Source organism: Sturnus vulgaris, chromosome 7, assembly GCF_052056855.1.
Source record: "Sturnus vulgaris isolate bStuVul1 chromosome 7, bStuVul1.hap1, whole genome shotgun sequence".
In the NCBI taxonomy this organism is placed as follows: domain Eukaryota; kingdom Metazoa; phylum Chordata; class Aves; order Passeriformes; family Sturnidae; genus Sturnus; species Sturnus vulgaris.
The window spans coordinates 19777296-19803663 of NC_142249.1; the positions used below are offsets into that span (position 1 = coordinate 19777296).

A 26368-nucleotide genomic window follows, 5' to 3' on the forward strand; every position below is an offset into this window, starting at 1 on the left:
GGGAGCAAGCACAGCTGCTCTGGGTGATGGTTATTGAGGTCCTTAGAAACAAAGCCAACCTGTTTTCTTGCCAGTTTAAGTTCCCTGGCTGCTTTAGGTCCAAGTGTCCCTTACCCAGGACTGGAACTGTCCCTCTGTAACTGGGTCTGTGCTGGTCTGTGCCAGCTCAGCAGCTGAGTGTGGGTACAGCTCTGCCTTATCTGCAGCTTGTGCTGATGGAGCTCAGCGTGCTCTGAGCAGGAGGGAAAGACTCCTGGGGCCAGGGTTGGTTCCACTGTCTTTGCTCTGAGTTTGTGCTCAATTATCCATGTTAATAACTGGCTGCTACTTGTTACAATGGAGAGAATTTCCTGAGTTGCTGAAGTCTAAGTTTTAGTCACTTTTCAGGGATGGCAGTTCCTCTTAAACAGAGTGTGAAAGGACTGTGTGTCCTTCTACTCCCCCCTTATTGTACGCTGCTCTTACATTGAATATTCATTTTTTTCTTTTTTTTTTTTTTTTTTGATACCTAACAGAAAGAGTCATGAAGAGAGAAAATGAGATGCTCCTGTGAGTGACATAAAACTCACATCTGGCTACCAGGATAAACAAAGGAGGTGAGTAACATATTCTGAATTCTTCTACCTTGTATTTAGCTAGAATTTCTGTTGTATAAGTTTTAAAAAAAGCACCAAATATATCTGCCATTTATGAATGTATAATTGCAAAACATTTTCTAAAGAAAACTCTGATATTTATTGTTCAACGACTATATATTTTTACCTTCATATTCTTTAAAAACACAAAAGCAGAGTTAAAAATGTGATCCTGCATTTCATCAGTGCAAAGAAACCGGTTTTTTCAAATGGGGAAAGTGGAGAAGGTAGCAGAGGGGAAAATATGCAGACAATGAAGAGCTAGGTTAAAAAAAGAAAATTGCCTGGATAGAAAAGGAGAAAGAAAGAGGAACAGCTCTGAAAAGACATTTAGTGAGTAACTACAGGAAGTTAAAACTTTAAGGAATAAACAGAAAGGCAGGAAATGAGAATTGTGGTCACTCTTGTTCTCTTCCTGCCGAGGCACAGGAGGTCTGCAGGGAAGCCACAAGCTGTGCAAGCAGAGGGGTGACCTGACTGTCCCACTGCCCCTCCCTGTGCAGCCTTGTCCTGCTCAACTCCCCATTTGCTCCTGGTGCTTTATTCCTGCTTGTGCCAATGTCTGCTGGGGGAGCACCTGGCAAGGCAGGCTTTCACCCTGCCCCTTCTCCTTCCTCCCTTCCCCTGGGGCTCTGAAGATTTTAAGAGTGAATAAAAGTCAAAAAGAAAATGAAAACCAGTGGTGTCTTAACTAGTACTATAAACAAACACTGAGTTATGTTATGTTTGCCAATGTCTGGATTTTCCACACAGTAAACTCGGATGGTAGAAGTGAAAACCTGTGACTGGTTCTGCTGTTGTTGAGATGGAATAATCTTGGGTTTTGGAAAAGATGGCAGGAATGGAGATTTGCTTGGAGATTTTTTAGGTTTTTTTGATCCAAGTTGTAGAGAGTTGTACAATGGGTATCTAGAGAAAAATCATTTTCTTGCTGATTGACACATGTTAGAGTGAAGATGAGGTAACAATAATAAGCAATATTTAGAGAACACCTGGGAAATTAGGTGAATTTCTACTGCAAATAATGGGTGTTGTGCAAGGCTGAGCACAGACTTGTATTCTGATCTTTGTACTTGTTATAGCTTTGCTATGTTTGCCAGAAGAGTAAAACGATTTCCTTATGGAAAAGGTTTTTTCTTTTAAAATGTGATTAGAAACCAAGTAAATCCATAATTCCTTATTTAAAATGAAAGAGTTTAGTACTGCTTCGGAATAGTTTCTTCTTGGGGGAAGGGGATTTAATTGCTGCTTTTAGAATAAATTTGCTAGTTTTTCAGGGTTTAAACTGTCCTGATAGCACTCAGTTCAATCAACAGTATGGAGGCAGATTGTACTCCTCAAAAAAGTGAGGGAAGTATTATGCCTTTTCTGACTTTTACTAATAGTTAGTTTATATTGATTGTCCAATATGAATTCAGTAGAGGATGTGATACTATTTTATTATTGGAAGATCTTCTAGAGTTGCTCTCTGGTTGTCTTATATTTTCTCTAATGCATAAACTCAGAACAAGATCAGATAATGCCAAGAAGAGGTTTTGAGTCTTGGACTCTGTACTGGGGAGGGGTAGTCAGAAAAAACAGGATCAAGTAATCAATGTGAACCTGAGTGTTTTCAAAAAGAAGTCTCAGCTCCCCTTTCTTTGCTTTCCTTGAAAAGGTTTATCAACCTTTATCAACTCTGTGCTTCTTTCCTGTTAATTCCACCTCTGGCAAAGTCAGGGCAAGTTTTGACATGAATTGCCCATGAATTGACTTCAAATTGACCTGTAAGTCCTTATTTCCAGCAGGTGGTCTAACACTTTCTAGTGAATTTAGGGTGTTTGATGCCTGAGGCAGTTTAGATGCTTATGTATACGTGTTTCTGCATTTGAAGGGTTTTGCTGTCTTAAAAAAATGAGATGGAGGGGCTGTAGAAGAAGTGTAAGGAATCCCGCACATCTTTTACAGGTCAGAGGAAGGTGGAGTGGGTGGGTGGAGAAGCCCTTGAGTCTCCCAGCTGGGTACCAGGTTGTACAGCCCAGACATGAGAGGGGGTGTGCCCTCAGCTTGGCTCCTGCTGCAATCTGGGGATCATTCCTGCAGCTGATTTTCGTGTAATTGATGTTAATAACAGTAATTGCTAGCAATGGGCTGAGGTTAATTATCCAAACCACTTGTGATTTCAAGTATCTGGAATTGCAAATACCTCCTTGAAGGTATTGATGAAAGAGGGACTCTTTCAGGTATTTTATGTGAAATTATATGAAGAAGAAGCTAGTAGAGTTTTGGGTTTTATCAAGTATTAAAGTAATATTAGATGTTAATTTCTGCTTAGTTGAACAACCAGAGAAACACCAAGAGTGTGTTTAGTTTTTAGGTGGTGGCTGAATTTTTTTCTCACAAAGCAGAAGATTCTTGGAGGCTATGAGTGTATGACTTGGGTAGAAGTTTAGACAACTTTGCAGCTTCATATAGAGCAATTTTGCAGCTTTAGGTAGATGTGTTTTAAGTAGCTACAGATCTGTCATATGCCATGATTCAACATGTTTTAGTGAGCTGTGATGTATAATCAGTCATATTTCAGATTAATTGCTTAATTAAATTAATAAAAATGCACACACATTGCACTTTGAGCTATTTTAAAATAGCATGGTGCAGAAATGACCAAAGCTAGTCTCTTCTATTACCTGACTTATTAGAGTAATAATGTGTAGATCTTGTTTTGCGTTGTATTTGCAAACCTTTCTTGACATGTAAATTCACTCATGTTCTGCATGCTTTTATTGATTTTTACAAAAGAGAATTGGCTTGTTTGACCTACCTTACTTTGATTTTTTTTTCCTTTTTCCTAAGGAAATCAATATAATAAAGTAATTCTTTCCTGCTATCCTCCTTCTTCACTAAGCTCTTCTGAGAACAGCCAGAAAATGTCTCCCCTTCAATTATTTTAGACTTGTTTGCATTAAATCCTTTCAAAGGGACCCATGTAAGTGTGCTACTTTAATAAGGATGCCTTCCTGTGATATAAGCTAAATAAAATTTTACATTTAAGGTGAGTAAGAACCAGTTATGGAGAAAATTGTTCAATATATGTTCCAACCTAATTTCATTTTCCATGCAAAGCCTGCTCCAGCTCTGAAGTAAGATAGAAGTTTGATACAATATGCATAATTCATGGTTTTGGCCTTCTGTCTGCCCTTCTTATTCTGGAATGCTACATATTTAGATTAGGTAAACTTATTCTTGTCTCCTATCAATACAGTTTTTTAAGTAATAGAATACAACGTGTGGTGTTGCACCTGGAGACAGTGATACAGGCAGCTGGAGCCTCAGTTTGCAGAGCAAGCTGCTCTCTCCCACAGAGTGCATGGGTCTCATTTGGGAAGTTCCTCTGTTTCATCCTGGATATCATCTACTGATGACTTTGCAGAAAGAATGGGATGCACCACCCTGACATTATTTCTGTGGCGATTCAGTGGCAACAATGAAAGTACCAGTGCATGCACAGTGTATGAAGCAATTTTTTTTTGCAATTTTTTGTCTGATCCAGAGCCCATCTCTGTGTGTTTCGAGCCCTTCTATTCTTTGTGCTGTTGCATATTATCACTATTATAAAACATTTGTATTTTTCATTTTAAATCTCTGTTCTTTGTGCTATTACATATTATCACTACTATAAGGTATTTGTAAGTGTAGTTTTCATTTAAATCTCATAGACCTTCAAGGCATGAGCTTAGACTAATGTTCCCCCAGAACTGTTGGAAGTTCAGCAGGTCAAATATGATTTGCCAAATAAAAACTGGCAAAATTTGACATTGACAAATGTTCCCAAATGGTATTCTTGTTCTTTGTAGTTTTTGAGTGATCTGGACTCATATTGAGCAGAAAAACTCTCCTTGCATTAAACTTGGTATCAGATGTTACTTTAAAAATCGAATGTGGCCATGTGAGGTGTTACCATACTGCAGAAAAGTAGCTGAACTTGAATGTGTCTGAAAATAGATGTTTACTGTTAAATTACCTTTTTGAAATCAAAGCCTAAGGTTATAATTGTGTCAATAAGAATAATAGGTTGTAAAGAGTCCAAAGTAAATAATGGACTCTTGGCTATGGGAATTCAAATGCTGACCTTCATTTTAGTTTCAATTCCAAATAATGTTGTTCAAACTTTGCAGAAAATTTAGAAACTAGATTTTTTTTTTGTTCGGAAAAACACTTGGAAGAACACATCCCACCTTGCAAGTTCACCTGCAAAAGCTACTATTATAGTTTCAATTTATAACTTCTATAATAATTTCAATTTATATTAATAATTTTTGAAATCAACTATCCTGCATTTTTCCCGAAGGGAAATAATTAATTAAATGTCAACAAACTTGCAGTTACTTAGCATTCTTTTTTTTAGTGTCATTTTCTGATATTACAATAAGGCAACTGAATGCTTTTGTTTAGCCTAGATTTTTTTTAATTGGAAGAAGCTTTGCAGAATCCCCAAACTGATCCCTTATAGCTTTGAAATGGCAGAATTGAATAGTATTCACATGTAATGCTGCCAGTCTGACATCTAAACATAATGTTCTCCCAGCAAAAAAGTCAAAACCTAATTTGTTTAATTTTATTTAAGATGGTCTTTAGAGTCTTTGAAGTGCTTATTGGGTAGAATTTTTACCCTTCTACAAAATATGCTGTAGTTGCTCTGAACCTTACATGCTGCAGCTAGGGGCTGGAAAATGGCTTTGGAGGTGTTTTTTACTCCCAAATGTGGAATTTCTCTTTATCCTTCTGAAAATACTTGCTGAAAGACAGGAATTGGTCCCTGATGGTTAATTCACTGTCACAGACAATACAAGCCCATCCTTCCCAAACAGATTTTATTTACCCATAGTATTACCTGGAAAGAATAATACTATGAATGCTACTTCTGTCAAAGGTCTGCTTCAGTATAGATCCAAAGTCTATGAATTTGTATTGGAAGTTCCTATGTGTGATTGCTGTTTGTCTTATCTGCAGTTCCTTAACTCTCATAAAGTGCAATAATTGTTTAGCACTGAAACTGCAGAAACTGTTTTGATGTGTTATATGTTGCAACTATCTGTTTTAGATATCAAGATGCAAATTTCTGGTGTTATTTGCAATGTAACCCTTTACCAGTGAGGTCAGGATTGTGGCTGTGAACTTGTCATGGATTCTGAGTTCCATGAACTGGATTGTGGCTCTTCCTCGTACCTGGTGTGTTTTAACTAAAGAATGATTTTCAGACTCCATAAAAGAAATCCAATAGGCAGGGAGAAGCTTAAGGATATAAAATGTACTGATTAAACAACCCCTCTCAAAGATACTGTCTTCATCATAGGTGCCTGTAGTAAATATAGCCAAAGTACCTCTGAGAAGAGGCAAAAGTGATGAGTGGCTAAATCATATCGAGTATGCATTGCAAAGCTGCTAAAAATTGCAATTCCTAGCTGCCATCATAGTGTAAATATTTAAGTCTAGATTTCTCCATTAATTTGTGTTTTGAAAAACACAAGCTTCATGCTTATTTCAATCTCTTCCCTTCAGCATTATACCTCTAATCAGAAAGCAAAATAGGCTCATCAGGCGAAGTTTAAAAAGGGGAAGAGAAATATTTGGTTTTGACTGGGAACAATTAGAGGCTGTAAATGGAGTAAGAATTTGCCTCATCAATCAGAGGAGTGTTCTGGAGAAGCTTGTTCGTGCAGCAGGAGAGGAAAAGATCAGGGGCAGTGTCTGTGTGTGCAGGTGTGCCTCTGTAATACAAGTTAACACAGTTATGGTTGCCACTACTTTGGAAAACCTTTTGTTTTCTCATCCCAAACTGCACACTTGAGTACCACATCAATGCAAAAAGAAGACATCAACAATAATCAAATAAAAAGGAATATATTTTTATTTAAACAAAATGTTAGAGGGGTGAATTCCTTGCTCTGTAGTAGCTTGAGCTTTTAATCTGCCACTTAGCAGTAACACTGGGATGTGCCTTTAGGCTTTGGAGTCCCAGTTAGAGGTTTTGCACTGGATCCCCTGTTTTCTCACCATGATGAGGGACTAAGAGTGGAGGGAGAAGGACTGCATCCAGCTGCTGGAGTTGCTGCAGATGGAGTGAGCAGAAACCTGGCTGCCTTTGGTGTTAGTGTGGAAAATAAACTGTGCTCAATTGGTAGGCTTTGATGATGACTCTGTATTGTACCTGTAGTGCAGCTTGCAAGGGCTTTAGTTTCCTTTCAAGTATTTTATTCTGCACTCCTTGAGTTCAGCAGCATGTCTCCTTACATAGAAATTACTGTTATAATTTGAGACAGGTACTTGCTGAATTTAGTACTTTGTAAAGGCAATAATCCTAAGCATAAAAAACCCTCAGCATTCCAGGCAGTAATAGAAGCAGTTCTTATATTCTTAATATACTGTAGCATTTTTAAAAGGTTAAAAAAAAATTCAGTATGTCTCAAAGTAGCTTCTGAATGATAGAAGTCTTCAACTGATTGCTTCTTTGACGCCCAAGTGATGTCCTGTGTTGCACACTCATAATTTAAAATACAAAATGTGTTGCAAAGGAGAGAATGGAAACTGGAAAGAATGGAAATAGGATTTGAAGTTATATATATAGCTTTTCAGAAAAAGTTAGCAAGGAATAATGCATGCCTTCCTAGTCTTTATATTTACTTAGTACATACGCAACTAGAAATGAATGTATTAAATAATGTTGTATGTATTCTTGTACATAAAATAGAAACCATAAATATTTGTCAATCATTTCATATATAGAGTGCCTATTTTAAGCTAGTGGGAGTGTTTTACAAAAAATAAGTATTCAATTTAGCTTTCAAGACTAAGCCTGCTTTTTATTTAACTGCAAGTGGTGGAGATGGCCCTTGATGACTTGTTCTTCAAGTTCTTCCCAGTTATGCCTGTCATCTCTACTTATGTAAAATTCCATTTTCAAACTCTATATTACACTTTTTTGCTAGCCTAATGATATTGGCTAGTGATGCTCTTGGATCTCTCTTATTTATGCTAGAACTTATTTTGGTATAAGTGGAATTAAAGGAGTACATACCTCTGTTTACAATGTGAAACAATAGAAGCTTCTGCAGAAATTGGGTGGCTAATATCTTGTATTATCTTCCATGATACCCTTAAATGGAGACCCAGATTTTTGAAATAGTAGCTGGGACATTTGGTGGCTTCTAAAGAACTGCTTCAAGTATTTATTTCCTACTTCCTTCTGCCCATCCCTGCTTGCTAGAGCTTCCAATTACCCGCATAACAAAAGCGATTGGAAAACTTGTACATTCCAGCAAAATTTGGCTTTCAGATTTGCACATCTTTATATAGTTATAACAACGTGTGATTTTAATGTTTCTGCATGGAAGAACTTGGTTTCATAGTCTTGATATCCATTTTTAGCCACACTGTTATTGTTCAATCCTTTTTGTCTGATTGGTTGTTCTCTATTCCTGCATATAAAGGTTCAAAACTGGCTTTAGTATAACAGCCATTTCTCTTTTTCTCCGTGTTTTTACTTTAAGTAGTTCAGCCATAGATTCTGTTAGAACAATCTGTGAGCTTCTGGAGCAATAAAGAGAGCAAAAATCTATTCTTGGAGATGTTTGCTTTTCTTGATTTGCCTCGTCTTTTTCCTATAGTCTTTTGTCTGTAGTTATTAATTATAGTCAGGGCAACATTTTCAATGATTAATTGACCACTTCTTAAAACAATAAGGCTGCTTAATAAGCAAAACACAGTGAAAACTTCTATTTTTGTGAGACCTTCTTTGGAAAGAAAGCTCCTATGCACACTAGCAATTTTAGTGCTATAAAATGAGGGGAAAGTTTCTCACAGACATGTGATGTTTAGAGTAATAAACTGCATGTTTTTAAAATACCACCACTCCAGTATTCATACACTTTTGGCTGTAGCCCTTGATTGAAACTTACACTAATTAGAATTCTTTAAACAGAAAGGAGGGGGGGGAAAGAAAGAAACGAGCTGGACTAGTGCTGGGAGAAGGAGATAAGAATTCCAGCCTTACACGGTGACTGCCTTCACAAGATCCTAGAAAGGAATGATGAACTTCAGAGGGAAGAAGGATGTGATCAAGCCGGTTCCTTCCTAATTTTTCCATGGGATTGAATTCAAGCCACCAAATTAATGTGCAGTCCCCAGTGTTTGTCCCTCTCCAAGTTGTGGTGTGCTCCAGGTACTTTTTGCATACTGCTTACTTCCACTGCTTGTATAAGAGATTAGACATTCTTACAGTCATTTATCCAAAACTGTCTTTTCAGGTGTCTAGATATACTATCAATATATTGTTAATATTTTCAAGATAGTGCAAAGACCTTGCAAACCCACTCAGTGCTGGGTAGAGTTAAAGGGACTGCAGGGAGGGCTGGCTCAAGTGAGCCAAGTCACCAGATCAGTGTTTCCATGCCACAGACTCCTCCTTTCTGCTTGCATGCCTTCTCCATGGGATGGACCAACAGGACTCTTGTCTCTTGCTAGCTGGACTTGTGCAGCTCTTGAGGAACTATCACTTTATCCACTCTTGCAAAATTAAGTACCTGAAGTGGCTGCCATGTATATACAGTGTAATTTTCTCTAGGGTACTTTTTAGTCTTTTTTTTGATGCTTTGGATTTCTTTCAGCTCTATTTCCCTCTATCAGATAATTTTTCCCTGCATAGTTTGTTTCATCATGTTCCTTATATTTCCTTATACCTTGTATCTTGTACCTGGGATACAAACAAAATGCTTCAATATGACATTGTAAGTATTGGAAATCAGGCAGTAGTTGCACCCTCTCACCTTCAAACACTAGCTCCTTGTCATGACACTGCTTCCATTAAAGAAGCCTCGATGACATTTAACATGTCCCTGGCTCTATCGCTTAACTCATCTTGCATTACTGCTTTTCTTCTGATACTGCAAGAGTGCAAGCTAAAAGGGCCATGATGTTTGTATTGATAGAGATATTTAAAGCATCTCCAACACAGTAAATAGCCGGGTTTATGCCATTTATCCTGAAATTTGCTTGTAAGCCTCTATGTCAGTAAAAAAGAATCTCTATAATACGGAAAATGAAGGCACTAAGCATCTTGCATATTGCCTGACCTACATCTTTCTCCACTAATGGAGCTGACAGGTCTCCCCCAGGAATGCAACAGGGGACATTATTTGTTTTCTTGAGTGCTTCTTGTAGCTTCTCTGGATCTTGTCTTACTGATGTGCAGGGCAAAGCACAAAGACAGTCTGACTGCATTCTTTAGAACTCTAATCAGAGATTAAACCAATCAAATCTGATAGACCTTCATAGCCTCTAGCAGAGTAGAGCCTCTCTTGGAAAGCCTTAGAGTAAAACCCCACTATAATAAAAGCAGATCTGGCTTGACAAAAACAAATGTTTCCATGGGTCTCTAACCATAACCCAGACAACTCTATTAAATAATCAAGGAAGAAAAATTGAAAATGTACTAGGATTTCTGCAGTCACTTGATTTGAATGCGAGAGAAAAAAAAATGCAGACAATTGAGTTTCCTGATACTATAGTGAACCACCCTAATTCTACCGGGCTTCTGGAAAAGTCTGTAAATACAGCAGCAAACATTTACATCCTCTTTTGCTGGCAGGATGAAACTTTCCTGCAGGATTAAAATAAATGACAAGTTGCGTCACCAGGCAATAATTTCCCTCCCAGGATTGTCCTTGGCATCATTTTTCTGGTTCCTGAAACTAATCAAGGTGTAGGGAACAACAAAAATATCCTTACAGCTGTATCTTTAGCTTCTTGTCTGTAAACTTTCAGGTCATCTGTAATATATTGTAGGTGACACTGCTTATCAATAAAATTGACTTAGACATCTTAAATCAAAGTCACAATTAGACCAGAACTGGCATTGCTAATATATGTTAGTAATAGGATGGAAAGCTCATTTTGTGAAACAATAATTATGTGTAATAGTTTACAAATTAAACTTTGAGAATGTTATAATTGGTCTAATAATGTACTGTTGTTAATGACTGAAGCAAGCCAAGTTGATCTATGGTTAGGCAATAAAGCTCTTGGAAACAAATGGTCACAATAAATCAGAGTTTTGTAAGCTTCTTAAAGTTAAAGCTGGAGAATACTTCCTTAGAAAGGGATCTCAGAGTATCACTGAAGTGCTTTGTAGATATGATTTAGAGGATGGCTGTGTTGAGCCTTCTGCTGAGCATAGCAAAAAGGGATGTTCCGTCTAGAATTCTTTTAAAGTTCTGTATATTGCAGAAAACCTATGTTTAGTGGAAGCAGTACATGTACTGTGAACTGTTTGGCAGTGTTCTTTTGTAGTGTGTTCAGTAACATCCTTCATACTCACAAAAAAAGTCAGTAAAATGAGAAGTTCTGATGCAAATAATTTTCATTTTCAGGGTTCTTACATAGTCTGGAGAATAAGAATTACTTATTGAAAAATACAGTTATTAGTTAGGTTAGTTTTATTGTTTGTGGACAATGTCAATTGTTTGATATATGTTAGTCCTTACTTTCATCTGATTTAATATTACCATACAAGAGGAATAAAATTCCAACCCTTCAACACCATCCATTTTTAAAATAGCTTTCCTCACTATATATTTACTTATTTCTACTATAACAACTTTAGTGTTTTATATTCATGTTGTAACTTCCAGTGAAGGATATTAAAAAACCAAACCCAAACCCTAAAAACAAACAAAAAAATCACCCCTATAGTGAATTAAAGAGAGATGAATTATCGTTTTATTGAAACAAGTAAGATTTCTTTTTCAATTTAAATTGCCCTCTATATCCTAGCAAAAATATTCCAAATTTTTTCATAACCCTGAAGGTAAATTACCATGGAGGAGAAAATTTTAAGAAATGCTATTCATTCCTAATAAAGAAGCTGCAAAGCAAATCTAGTAGAAGAGAAACGCTTAGGAAATGAAAAAGCTCATACAGAGGCTGTGAAACACTTGGTGATAGGTGGGAATTATGAGACAGAGGAGGAAGACAACACATGAGTTTGGAGCTCCTTAGGGACTTTAATGCATGCAAATAAGGAAAAATAAGAAGCCAACTATCCTGTAAGACAAATGTTTTCAGGGCTTGTGGTCAATGCCATTTCAGGGAATATTGTGAAAACAATTTCTGTTCTGTATTGGAAACTTGCTGTATTTCTGACCCAAGTTTTGATTTTTACACACAACAATTTTGGCTGATCACTCAGAGTGTTTAGCTGCAATACTCTTATGTCAGACAGTTGTGTTGGTGTTAAAGTTGTTACAAATCTAGATTGTTCATGGGTTTCTCTACCAATCATTAGGGGTCTGACCAGTGGCCCATTGCATGCACTAGTCTCTCTAAGAGAAGTCTTTACCACTGCTGCTAGAGCTACATGGAAGAAAGCTGGAAGCTAAAATGGGTGAAAATCAGTTGCATTTAAGCCTACAAATACTGTTCTGCTGTTCTTGGAAATTCTTTGATAGGTTTATTGTGAATTTTGCTAAACCATATTTAATGTATGCTCAAGTAAAAGAAATTTTTTCTGCTTTGGTCAGAGCTGGACCTGTGCAAGGCAATAGTGAGGTTATTCCAAAAAATCACAGCTTTAAAATATAATTTTGTCTCAAAGTCAAAACATACCAATGCTTTCCGTTGGTATATCAAGAGCAATCTGAGTCTATAGCCTATAGAGGGGATTCCCTTTCCTCTTTGCAGTCTTCATATCTATTTCCATACCAGTTATATTCATCTGCTCTGGAGAACCATGCCTTGAGCTATCCAAACACCTCTGTTTCTCCTTTAACTTTGAAACTGGGACAAAATATTCCTGGGCATTCTGAGATTTGACCTTATAGGGTTGGCCTAATTTTGCCTTGAAATGAGGGTCAGGAAGGGTATGTGTTCTCTACAGGCAGTAGCAGTTACAGCTAGACAAAACCCAACTTCAGTAAAGATAAACCAGTAAGAAATAACTATCCTGTGGATCTGCCATGGGACTTGCAAAGAATTTGCTGGTGAATCTCTGAGCTAAAATGCTAATACAATACAGTGTATTTATCAGCTTTGAGGTAGGTAAGTGATGGTGGAAAAGTGATGAAAGTACATGGAGAGGGAACTGGCATATGCTAATTTAGTTTTTGTTTAAATCTCCTTATTAAAATTCAGTCAGGCTCAAAAGTATGGGGGAAGGTCTCTACATTTAAAAGTAGACTTCATTCCACCAGAAAAATGACATTTCAAACAAACTTCTTGGAGGTAAAAGGGCTGGAGAATGCAGGGAGGAAAGGAGCAATCAGCAGGTTGCAGCTGTTTGAAGTGACAGCTCAGAGGATTTACAAATGTAGTTGCTATAACTATATTGCTCGAGTCACAATGAAAAGTAATAGAAGTGCAGTTGTTGAGAGATGGTGACTAAAGTTGATGGAATAGTAGCAATTCATTTAAACATACAAAGGATTTTGGAAATGGAGTAGCCACAGAAAAAGGAAATAAAGAAAAATAAATGAGAGAAACCCAGAAAATGGATAAAAGTGTGTCCCAAGCAGCTTAGGATGCATCCAGTGTGCGTTCTAGGGGAGAGTATTTACTGAAATATCAAGGTTGTTCATGTGGCTTTGTATGGTGATGAATATTTTTCACTTTGTGCCATGGGGAGCAGCTGGGACCATTTGTGCCCATACAAATGACTGCTACTTGTACCTGACTCCAGCGAGGGTTGGTGTTTCTGTAGGGAGACATAATATGCACAGACTAAAGAAGTTATGGCACCAGGCTGCAGAGGTCTGACCCAGTCCAGCAGTGGCCTTGTGCTTAGTGCTTCAGGACTGCTCCTCTTGAATGTGGAATCCTCCAGCAGTGCGAGTAAATCCTTCAGGAAAAATCCCAGGATCTCAGTAATTCACTGCTAGTGGAGGTGACATTGGGAGCATGCAAGTGGATGTGTTTTGGATAGGTGGCACTGGCAACTCCTGTACTGGCATTGCTCATTTTGGGAGTCTGCTGAAAGAATGGGTGGAGTCCTCCCAGGAAACCTTGAATTAGCTGGCATCATTGCAGGTGTCAGTCCCTTGGAGACATCCTGGATTAAATGGGTGTGGCAGAGATGCTTGGATGAGGGAAAATGCAGCATACAGCCTTTGAAGGAATACAGCAGAAAGTGTCAAGCGTGGCCATTTTTTGGATATTTTGATGGTCCAGCCTGGAAGTTCTCTGAACGTTTTATCATCATCAGCTTGGGAAACAGCAGCTCTGAGGGAGACCGTACAAAATCTGTAACTGCCTTAGATCCACTGGAAGGAACTCAAAGAATTCCAATAGCTTCTGTGCAATAGTAGATGAAATGAGTAGAAAGATGCTAGGTTTTAAGTTTAGCAAACTAAAATGACAATATTAGCACAGCTGTTCTTCAAAAGCCAAGATTGTAACAATTTTTACCTGTGTCTCCTGAAAGTGAGATGAAATTGGAGCACCACAGTAAAAGCAAAGGAAGGAAAAAAGTATAAATCATTGGTAAGGCTATTATTTTAAGATGGAAGAATTAGCAATACTTACAGAAGCAATATGATCAAAAGAGTAAGATTATTGTGTACTGGAAAAGACAGTCTGAATTTCTTATATTTTTGTTTATATTTAATTTCTAGCAGCATAGACTTCTTTTTTCTCAATTTTAGAGAAAATACAAAAGTAAGGAGCTAAGAAAATGTTGCAATTAAACTAAGTGTTATCCAGTACTTCCTATTGCTCATCCACAGGAACTCAGAGTATGTAGCTAGCAAGTAATCTGTGTAGTACCTTGAACTGGAGAAGTTTTTTAAGCCTTCATGCAGAGCACATTTCTTTAGTTTACTGTTAACTGTTGCATCTTTTTATTGCCACTATTATCTTTTTCTTTTTACACATGTAAAAGTGTACTACTATCTGTTTCAGAGAAGCCTGAAAAAAGCCCGGGGGATGAATTCTGCCTTCTAATGCACTGCTAATAGTCAGTAAGAGCTTGAAGAGTGGTGTGGCTTTTTTTTTTTTTTTTTTTTTTTTTTTTTTTATAAAAGCCACTACTTTATTAGCCAATATGCCACAGTTAGAATTTTTAAGAAATATTGCAAAATTTCGTAATAAAACAATCACTGGTCTGTTCTGGTCCCATCCACAGTGAGAAACGAAGTATTCAAAATAAGTAAGGATGGTGTGAAATTGTTAATGACAGCCAAGTTCAGCATCTTGATGGGGTCTGTTTTCCTATGCATCATTGCAGAATTGCTTCTGACTAAATAAAAGTCTCCCAAAGATACTTGTGTAAATTAGAACTGGCTTATATCTAGGCTGCAGTGTTCGAAGCACAGCTGTGTGTGCAGCAGCTCCGAGCACAGTGTTTGATCAGACTCCTGCATTGCTGATGGAATTGTCACTGAATTGTTGTGTTTGCCTGCAGCTGGGTGTGCAGGGGAGATCTTGTGCAGCCTCTGGAAGTGTCAATTAGCCCAGGAGCCTGCATGAAGCCACTGGTTATGTCATATGCTCAAATTGTTTAAAATTTCAGCATTGACAAAACAATAATGAAATACTAATTTGCCATGTGTCTGCACGACTTGCATGGCAGTTTTAGCCTCTTGGAGAGAAAAAGCAGTTGGAGATGCTGCAAATACAGGTTGTGAAGGAGCTGTGAGGGACAGGTGATGCTGAGAGCTGAGCAAAACCAAACCATTTTTGCAAGTGTTCACCTTCTAAAATGAGCTTTTAATTTTACTAATAGGAAATGAGAAGTCTTGCTCAGATACAGATTGTCAGTCTGTCTGTGCTAGGACAAGACATTTTGTTGCAGAAATAGAAACATATTTATACTGTCCTAATTTCACTCCCTTGCACATAAATTATTATGACTAAAACTGGCATATACGTTATTATAATTTATCTTACTCAGCTAAAAATTTCCTATCATGGATAGATATGCCAGGAAGGCCAAATCTTCTAAACTGATTTTTTTCAAGTGGAAGAGGCAAAACAGGAGCTGGTAATTTTGAGTATGGCCTCTGCCTACTCGCAGCTTTTAGTATCTAGAAGCCAAAGCTGGTCTTGAGCTGCCTTTTTCCCTGAAAAGAAACTGTTGTTGCTTGTGCATGTCTCTGTGAAATACTTTCTTGTCTGTACTTTGAAATATTATTTTTCTAAGTTTATAGTAACCTCTTTTTAGCCCATGTATTTTTGTGCATTGCAGCTTTTCTATCTCTTTGCATCTGCTCTTACTAAGTGCTTTATTCTGTGATTTTGGGATATTATTGCTGTTTGTTTCTGTAGGTTCCTTCTAGTCTCCTTTCCATTGTAGCCTTTTTTTCTTCCTCCTCCTAAAGTCCTGCAATATGTATGCATGGAAGTACTTCAGGCCAGATTTATTTATGAATTTGCCAGAAGCAGGTATTTATGGATATTCTGTGTTTGTTCTTTCACATAGCTGATGGCTGCTGCTGCTTTGGTTTAGAGCCACAGGAGTAAATGAGTCCTTGAGTGAGTAACTACGTGTCACCCTAAAGAGAGCAACCCTCACGTACTTCATCTACAAAAACTTCAGAAAACTGGAAACTGCATAATAGCAACTAGAAGGGTAACTGGGCCAGTCTGAGACTTTGGCACCAGAAGGTTTTTTTAGCCATCTTTGACGTTTCCAAGTCTCTTGTGTTTCATTCCCCAAGGTATTTGCCTCATAAAAAAGGCAGAGATTAAATTATATAAATGTGTAGAGAAAATATCACCTAGCAAAATCAACAGAGGGGAAAAACAGTGTGTTAAGAGAATTCTACCACAACCAAGCAAGACTATAAAAATAAAATACAGTAGTAACAGCATCAGACTTTTCCTGTTTAATTTCGAGTCTTTGTGGAGTGGTGCTGGGTAGTTCAGGAGTTACCCAAGTAGGAAGGAGACAATGTGTGCAGCTGTGTCATAGCATGCTGAGTGCCCCTCTCCTCTCTGCTTTGGTAACAGAGGTTTCTTTCTGACACCAGCTTTAATTGTATTTAAAATTGCCCCTCTAAGAATGAAAAGGTGAAAGCTCTAATCCAAAGGAGTTTTAAAACATATAGTTTAGAAAGAAGAGCTAATTTCTACCACAAATGGTGATACCAGTAGGAAGTATCTCTTGAAATATTTGCTTCTGTTTCCTTCCTCTTCTCCTTTTGCTTCAGTAGAAAAAAGGCTGCTTGCTCAGGGATTGATATTGCATGAATATTTCCTGACCTATTCCTGTAATCACTCACTGCCCATCGAAGGATTTTTATCTATCAAAGACGTTTGGTATGTCGTGTGATATTGCTGTTGACTTCAAAGAAAAACATTTGGCTAAGAAACACTGGCAATTCCTTTTAAAAAACCTCTTTAACTGGATTTTGTTGTCATGTAATTAAAGGAAAAATAAAAAAAAGGAAACAAGTTTTCAACCAGAGCTGAATGGCCATGGCAACTGTAAGTAATGGCACAGAATGAGACATGGTTTTCTCAGGGACACTCTTGCTATGGATTTATGTTTCACTTGCCTTCACTAAAGTGCTTGGGTAAATTCTACAAATAGGTCTTCAGAAAAAGACTCTTGTTATTCAAAATTTCTGGTTTGATGTCACTAGATGGCTCAAAATAGTGAACTATTTATGGACTTTTATTTGCTTTCTTCACCTATAATTATTATGCTGCTACTAAACTTGGCTTTAAATTGTTATATATGAAGATGAACCTGCCCTATCTGGAGAAATAGCTCATACAGCTGCAGGAGTGTCCAATCTAGATAGATCTATGACATTCATAGCATTACAAAATAATCTGAAAAGTAAAGGTAAAATGTTCAATAGTTTAAACATGCTTTTCAAGTACTAAAAAAAAAGTAAATTTCCCCTGCTTTTCTTTTGGAAATAAATTCTGCCAGGAAAAAATTTGCAGATACATATTTGGCAAAAAAAAGTGGTTGTTTTTTTTTTTTTTCCTTTTATGTCTCATGATGAAGTATGACTAAAACCAATGCTTACAGCCAAGGTCAGTTCTGCTTCTCTTTTAATGTGTTCCGTTTTCGAAAAAAAAATAAAAATCTTTTAATGTAAAAATATATTGAATTCAAGGGGCAGAGCATTTAGGATTCTGCAAACTGGACCCCAACCTGTGATCTTTTTCTTTACTCTAATTTGCAGAATAGCTCTCTGTGTCCACAGTGAGGATTGAATGCTCCCTTATCCATGTTCCTTAGTTCTTAGACAACCCTTGCAGCCTCTGATGCCCCCAAGGAGCACATGCTGAAAGAGGAAAAGCCTGTTTGTATTAACTACATAACCTTTCTAAACGTAAGCCATTAAAAAAAAAAAATCAAGCTGTTGAATTTAATTTGCCTGGGTTGGACATGAGAGTGATACAGTTGCTATAATATGAAGTTTTATGGATAACTAGGAAATTTAAAAACTTAATGTTTTTGTCAGTGGTATATAATTTCTGGAGCTCTCTGTGGATTTTTGTGTTTGCTGGTTTCTCTTTCTCTCCTTTCCAAGAGGTTAACAGGTGTGTCTGAATTAGTGAAAACCAAACCAACTTCAAGATGCAGAGTTTGATCCAGGTTATCCATACTTACTCAATTTGGGAAGATTTAGATTCTTGAAATACACTATACCCATTTAAAAGAAGGATTTATAAATTAATCTAAAATTGCAATATTCTCTACTAGTTAACCTTATGTTGATCCTCCTCTAATAGCTCAAGCACATAAGAAAATAATAAATTTGAGACCTTGCACAAAGGCATTTGCCTGCAATTTTGTGTGTGAAGGGTCAGTCTACACTGAGACTTGCAGATATTGTCATCCTATGACTCAATCTGAGTGAAGACAACTTTTTTCCTCTTGTGCTTCTAAAACTGATAATTCTTGCTTTTTGGTACTCTACATGGAGTCTCTGCATCCTTCATGGTACACAGAAGCTTTAGAAAATGTGAGCAATATGATACAGAAAGGAAAAAAAAAATCACTCTTTTTTACTGCTTTTAGCTCTTATTTTATGGATTCCTGGCTCACGAGGGAGCAGATAATTTGGTGTCAGATGAGATGGCTACTTACATGAACAATATAATTTATGGCTGCCACAATGGCCAGTAAGGCAAAGGAACTAACTTGGCTGCTCTTGGTGTGCAGGCTCCTGACTATTGAGCAACATTGTTTGTGTTGAGCTAAGTTGATATGCATTTCTCTGGCTTTAGCTTTCCTCTCTATTAAAAATAAGTTAATGTGGGTTTACTTAATGTTTTTTCTTCTCCTTTTTTTCCAAGACTGTACAGGAAATAGTTTCATTTCTTTGGGTTTGCATGTGTTTGGATGAAGTGTGTGTGTGTGTGGGAAACCTTACTGCATCAAAGTCAAATCAGTAAGAACAGCTTATTCTTTTACTGCCAGAGAGTTAAGCTGAACTTTTCACTTGGCTCTTGCAGCATTGAGTTCTATAGCGGAAATCTTAGGAAAATTATCTTTTGTACTCCAGAGACTCTTGTTTGACTAAGTTTTGAGACTTCAGTGCAAGTCAGCTGTTTGAAAACTGTTATGGTCCTGGAGGGAAAGAGTCAAGACAGACCTCGAGAGGCAAATCACTGCTTTTATTGGTGCATCAAGCACAGGTCATGCTTATAGCTCTCTAAAAATTACTACTCAGCTAGGGAGGACTCAAATTCTTTGAAAGGTGGAAGTGTGGTCCCTTCAAACACCGTATTCTGCTAACCCTGATAGCTCAGAGCTTGAGTGTCAGGAAGAGAATGTTTTTGTCTGTGATGACTCAGGCAGGACTATCTGCAAATGTTACTCCACGGGGCTTCAGTGCCAAAAGCCATTTTGGCAGCAGAGGCAGGGGTTGGTCCTCAATGTGGGGCAGAAATGAGACAAGCAGACAGAGCTGGTGATAACGTGATGATGAATAAAACAATCCGACCTTGTGTATGCTCCCTGAAACAGTTATTTGCACACAAAAATGCCCTAAGAAGAAGAAATAGCTGAGTTAGAAAACATGAGGACTGACTTCAGTTGGTGAGCTGCTGCTGTGCATCTCATAGGTTATTAACAGCAATGTATTTGTCTATATGAGGACTTATTTGTTAACTCTTCAGTTCACTTGTAACACTCTGACTGTTCACTTTCCTCTGGCATTAGTACGGGTGAAACTCTGCTATTCCTTCTGATTGTTTGATTTCCTCTTTGTTTGCTAAACTGAAGATGTGTTGGTAATCACTGCTGGTGTGTGCTCTGGAGCAGAAGTATATGGCTGCTTAGGGAAGGGTAAAAAAGAGATGCTGGGCTGTTGTTAGATTGATATACCTGTAGTTTCCTTTCTCTGGAAACCCTGAAGATATGATTCCAAAAGGGAAAAATGAGGACAAAACGTGTCTTAGCTCATTCTCCTGCCACAAAAAAATAAATGGGAGTGGTGAAGAATGAACTGAGATTTCTTCTTGTGAATAGTATTTCAATTAAAAAAAATTAGGTTGTTATAGGCAACTACCAATCTAGAAGTATTGTAAATTAATTTTATTCCAGTACTAAGTACTGTGGTGTGTTGATGATTCTCTGATAAATATTGTTTTCTTGCATAGCTTTTTTTGTCCCCTGGAAATATGGTTCTAACTTTTAGGCACGAGATTTCACTCTATTCTATCCATAAGGCCTGTGTGAATATTTTTACAATTCAATGATACAAGGCCATTTTGAAAATAAAATGTACATTCCCCTATTTCATAAGTCATAGCTCTACTTAGTTCCATCAGCGTGCATGATTGCTGCACATCAGATGCAAAAAATAAACTCACAGAAACTGCTTTATACATGTTCTCGAGCTATACTTTCCACTCTAAAAGATAAAGGCTAATTTTTCAATGGAGCAGTTTTAGAACATGCTTTTCCCTTCCAATTTTCTTTTACAAAGTTTTTTTTTTTTTTATGCCTTCAGAAAATATAAATCCTTTCTTAATCCAGAAAAGTGAGATTTGGAAAAATGTTTGTCAGTTGATATTATTCATACATATGAAAGAATGGGCTTAGTTATTATCTGTGATTCAATCTGCCCTTTCAAAAAGGGTCCCAGACTTTACCAGGTTAGTGAGTTCATCTTTCCAGTTGCCTTCGAGTGTTGTAGTTTTAAGTGCTTGTTTGAATGCAAGAACTGTGTTCCTTCACTGCATGAACAGTATCATACTGTGAGATTTACAAGCAAGCAGCTTAATACTTTCCCCAGTATTATCTTCAAGGTATTTCACTTCCTTTATTTTCCTTCTTTAGTAAATAAGGCTGCAAGTTGCAAATCTGAGTGCTTGAAATTACACTTTCAGGTCTTACTGAGGCTTTTAAATAGCAGTGTCCAGATTCTCAGAAGTGAGTCTGGGTTGATTTTGGAAGCCTACAGAGTGTATTAGAACAACAAGTTTAAGCACCTAGCTTAGGCACTTCTTTAACCTCTGGTTTAGGGTTTGTACTGAGGTATTTTCTTGTGATCAAGAGGGAGGCATATGCTCCTCACTGCTCAAACAGCAGCAAACTCTCAACTAAACTGCTTTTATATATAAAGAATTGGAGTCTTAGCTTTCCTCCATGATCACTGAGTATAGCAGTCAGATCTTAAATTGCTCTTAGTTTATTTTGTATCTTTAAGTAATTCAATGCTTGAGTATCAAATCTGGGTAAACTGCTCGGAGTGTGTGAAAAGAATTTTTCATTCTCTTTAAATTAATAATGAAGTTTGACTGATTCAAATATGAAATATGTAAAAAAATAGTTTTCACCTTGTAAAAACTGTTGTTTCATTTCTCTTAAGATCACATTACCTAGAAACCCATGACAGATGTTTCTGTGCTGCCTCCTTTTGGGCTGCTGTGCGGTGCCCAAAAGACTCTCAGCAGAAAGTGGCTGTGCAGAGGCAGATCCAAACTAGGTTAGAGGGTGCTCCTGTAGCTATGGGGCAGGGATGTGTGTGCAGAGGCAAGAGAAGGCATCCTGTGTTTAGCTTCACTCCTCTAGAAATGGCTCAAGTTAGAAAACTCCAAGTACTCAAAAATACCTGGTTTGGAGCACATAATTGGAGCCATCCCTATATATCTACAGCTGCCCATGCTGTGTGGCCCTGCATCATTTCTCCCTGCCAGTGCTCTCTCTGATGGAAGATTTATGGTTGTGTTTGTGCTGTGGCTGGAGCAAAATAATCTTCCTTCATAAACAAGGAAAACCTTGGTTTTTTAAGTAAGATTTCCAAAAGAATGTGGAGAAATTGTAGCAGCCACTGCACTTGGATATAATTGCAAACAGGTGCCTTTAATAACAGGTTATGGTTTCATTTAGTCAGGTTAAATCCCACTTTGCTGTGCCAAAATGAAATTGTCTCATTGCACCAGGGAGAAGAGACTTGCCAAGCTACTGAATCTCCAAAGCTGAAGTCATAAAAGCCCCTAATGTTTATCCTGTGTACATTATCAGTGCTGGGTTTTTATGGCCAGATGGGGTTACCCAAGTAAAAATAATTTAAGCTTCATAGACTCCTTTTGAATGAGTCCAGTGTATTTTGGAAATATCTAGATAACATTTAGTGTGACTAAGATACTTATTTCGTTTATCTCCATGCCTATCCTGTTTGCCATGGAGAAGGCTCATGCCACCATTGCCTCTGCCTTGTATTCAGTTCAGCTGGTGAGAAATGCCACTGCTCAGGCAAACAGCTTTTTGTCTGCTAGGTTGCTTTGTTGGATTCACTTCTGGTGGATTTGCAGTGGGTCACTGGATATAGGAGAGATGAGCCCAGCAGAACTCTGAGCCCTATCAGGCACCCAAATGGGTCAGAAATAAGTAATTTGTAACCAATCTGGATTAGTTTCACCATTCACCGGACTGCTTGTTGTGGTTTAAGAAATGGAGGATCACAGCAGTCAGGCTACTGAGTCAGCCTTGAAAGAAGTTTCAGTCTTGGAGCTGAAGGGGAAACTGGGTTTTCTGCCTCTTTCCTCTTTCATTTGGTTGGCATTGTCCCTAACATGTCAAAATTAAACTGCTTTGGAAAAAAAGCTCTGTTTAAAAGTACTTTTCCTATAGATTGTTATTAATGGAGGAAAAAGTTTGGAGTTGTTTATTTGAAGGAGTCAATAGGATGAAGGGAAGGGATGTTTAACTTACCCTCTTCTTGAGATTCTGAGAGATTTTAATACTCCCCCTCACCAAAATTAGGGAAATTAAGAGATCTTAGAGGCAGGGGAAGTCCTTGCACAGAGAGATGATTGCTTAAATGGTAGGAGATAATTCCTTAAAATAGACAGGGGAGTGAGTGCTTGGTAACTGCAGCAGATGGTGTTTGGCAGTGGTGTTCTAAGGGTTCTGCACTGTTTATGAGGATGTATATAAATGGGCTGGAAAAGGGAGGAGAGCAGTGAGGTGACTAAGTTTGCTGTTGATACACAATTATTCAAGGTAGTGAGGATGAAGGCAGACTGTGAAGAATTACACAAGGATCTGAAGAGACTCTGTGACTGGGCAATAAAATAGCAGATGAAATTCAGTGTAGATAAATGTGAAGTGATGCATGTGGGGAAAAACAATCCTAGCTTCACATATAAAATGATTGGCTCCAAGCTGTCTGTTGCCACTCAGGAGTGAGACCTTGGGCTATGATGAATAGTTCCATGAAAACATCAGCCTGTGCTTGACAGCAGGCTAAAAAGCAAATAAAATTTTAGGAATTATGAAGAAAGGACCAGAGAACAAAACAGATAATGTCATTATGCAGCCTTATAAATCTATGGCTCACCTTTACCTTGGGTGCCACAAGCAGGTCTGACTTGCTAATCTCGATGAGGATGCATTAAGATGGGAAGATTCAGAACTGGGAGAGGAGTGTGCATGCAAAGGGACAGAACAGCCTGTGACTCTCTTGTCTGGGGAAAAGTCAGCCAAGGATGATAATGATAGGTTAAAAAAATGTGAATGGGTGGAGAGGGAGGGATCTGTCATTGCCTCTTTCAGCACAAGAGTTAAGGGCCATTGAATGAAGCTTGTAGAAACTGATTCAGAGCAGGGGAAGGCTCTTTCAGAAGGGAATAATGTACCTTGTCAAAGCTGTGCAGAGGGTCTGGGGGAGAATGGACAAATAATTGGATAAAATACCAGGTCAAGGACTGCTAGATGCAGAAACCCTAACAAGCTTGAGAAGCCTCTTGAAAAAATGCTGGAGAACTCACAAGATTTGTTAGAAAGCCTGTGTATTTTTGTTCTGCACTTTCAATTGTGACTGCTTTTGCTCTCTGCTTGAGACTGATAAGTGGATTTGAGAGAGTAGGGTCTATAGACCGACTCTTTGAGCCCTGTCAGGGATCTATGAGGGGGAGGCATGCTGACAATTCATACACCAACTGCAGGCTACTGGGACTTCGATTTCTCGTTATCCAATACTGAGTGCAAAGATCATTACAGAGAAAGGACTCTGATAACACAACAAGCCTGTTACTCCTGTCTTATGTACTCTTAATGTTAATGCATCTACAAGAGATTGTAGTACAAATTCAGATGTGATTGATGCTGGAATCTCTGAACCTGTATCAGTAGTAGGAAATGAATACCTTGTAAACTGGAGTAGTATTCAGGGAAATCAAAGAGTTTCCGAAGTTATGCATGAAAGTATTCACAGGTGGGAATCAAAGATTTTGGTGAGACCCTCCTCCAAATATATAAAGTCATAAAGTTTGGAATAAAATAATAACTGTGTCCTCCTTCATACATTTAAAAATTTTCTCAAGTCAGTCATCTATATTTACTGGTGTATTACTGCATATAAGCATTCATTTCACTGCGTAATTATTCAATTGGAGAGATTAAGTATTGCTCAATCAATTCCAATAAATGGAATACTATGTGAGAATTGTAGATCAAGCACTTGTTTCCTCACCTGTCTGCTAAGGAGTGCTGATTTACGTGAGTGGTGCTGCTTGGGATTGAAGAGAAATCGAACTTAGGGATGAGAACAATAAAGTAGTATGATGTGTATAGCAAACATGACAATACAAGTTTTAGGAAGATGGAGAGGGATCAAAGACGTGCAACATGTGTAAAGACTGAAACTCTGAGGTGAGTTAAGAGTGTTTTGACTCTGCCTACTAGTTTTTTCAATATTACACCTTTCATATCTTTCATTCCCCAAATCAGAATGTGTCTGTTGAATAAAATAGAGATAAATACTAAATTCAGCCTTTCTTTTGAGGTGGCTGCTGCAAAACCTATGAAGGGTGTGTGGAGTGGCTATTAGATGTGCATGGAGAGAGGAAAGGGCTGAGCATCAGAAATAAAAAAAAGGGTCCAGCTGATTGCTAACAGCCTTTAAAAATAAAGTGCTGGTTGCTACTGTAGTAGGTGCCATCTGTTCTGACAGAGCATGAGCTGACACTTAAAGCATAACTGGCTAAGTATCAACCACTGCAGTAAAGTAGTCTTGAGAATCTGAGTTGATTTAAAAGTTTTGAGTATGACCCTGATGGAGAGGGAAGGACTTTGGTTCTGCAGCCTCTCCGGAGACCCCTTCTTCTACTTTGTTCTCACAGTGAAAGACATGTAAAATTGGAGTTTTGCTGGTTAAAACCTGTGACCATTTCCTGGAAAGGACAGATAGTTGCATGACAAATGTAATTACAAGAAGGACTAGAACTAGACATTTCTGCTGAAAAAGTTTCTCCTGCGGTTTTAGTGATGGAAAAACTTAAACCTGCAGTGAAATGCCTTGCTTAAACTTAATATCTGTCTCCATGTGTCCTATACCTGTGACATGTACTCTTTGCAAGCTGGTTGGTAACACAGTGGAGCTCCACATCCAGTGGCTCGTGTAGGGGCCAGTAGAACAGCTGTTCCACGAGCAGGTTATGTGCTCTCTGAATGACCTGTGTAATGGTCTTCTTGCTCCCAGCTACTGCTGCAGGTGAGTGGTTGCCTCAGGGATAGCCTGACTTGTGACTTTCAGGTTTGTGCCACAAAGAACCAAAGACATGACAAATATGCAAAAGATGTGTGTTGCGTTTTGAATTATGAATAAAGTAAAAAAAAAATAATAAATTATGAATTAGATTACCTTTTCTCATCTGTTAAGACTGGGGGAAGAATGACTTTAATCTCCCAATCGTCTTGTAGTCTAACCAAACAAAAAATCTTAGTTACTCCCAAACTCTATTGCCCTTGTTGTTCCAGATCTGCCTTCTAGTTAAAAAAAACCCCAGAACTTTTAAAAGGTCAAGGGAGCATAAGTTTTCCTTTATGTATGAGTAAATTAACTTTTTCTGATCTTCTATACGTATTCCTTGACCAATATCTTAAGTCTGCCTTTAAAGGAAAACGTGAGGTGAGGAACACAGCAAAACAAAGGGCGAGAAGTACTAGAAAATGAGACATTTTATTGATGTTTTATCATGAGTTATCTTTATCACAGGGAATGTTCTTACTATTTCTTTCAGAAAAGTAGAAGAATCAAATGTAAAATACCGTGTCATAGGTACAGGGAAGGGAGCTGAAGTTGAAAAAATACAGTTGAGAGTTTAGCATGTTATGTCCGTAATTCTGCATTATGCAGCTGGAAGTTCTATGACCTATTCAAATATTCTTCTGGACTATTGGCCTATACATATAGTGTACTAATATCTTGCAGTGAGTCAAGAATATGCATTTATCTTTAAAACACACTGTTGGTACAATGCAATGTTGCAATGCTAGCTAGTGCTTTTGAGGA

The 26368-nt window shown here is 37.9% G+C and overlaps 1 long non-coding RNA gene across 1 annotated transcript in view; it reads left to right on the top strand.

Annotated features, from left to right (window-relative positions):
• Positions 1-407: 407 nt before the first annotated feature.
• LOC148223192 (uncharacterized) overlaps positions 408-26368 on the top strand; it is a 58768-nt gene continuing 32807 nt past the window's right edge. The window contains exon 1 of the long non-coding RNA XR_015804824.1: positions 408-596. This is a non-coding gene — a long non-coding RNA (uncharacterized LOC148223192). The remainder of the gene's footprint in view (positions 597-26368) is intronic.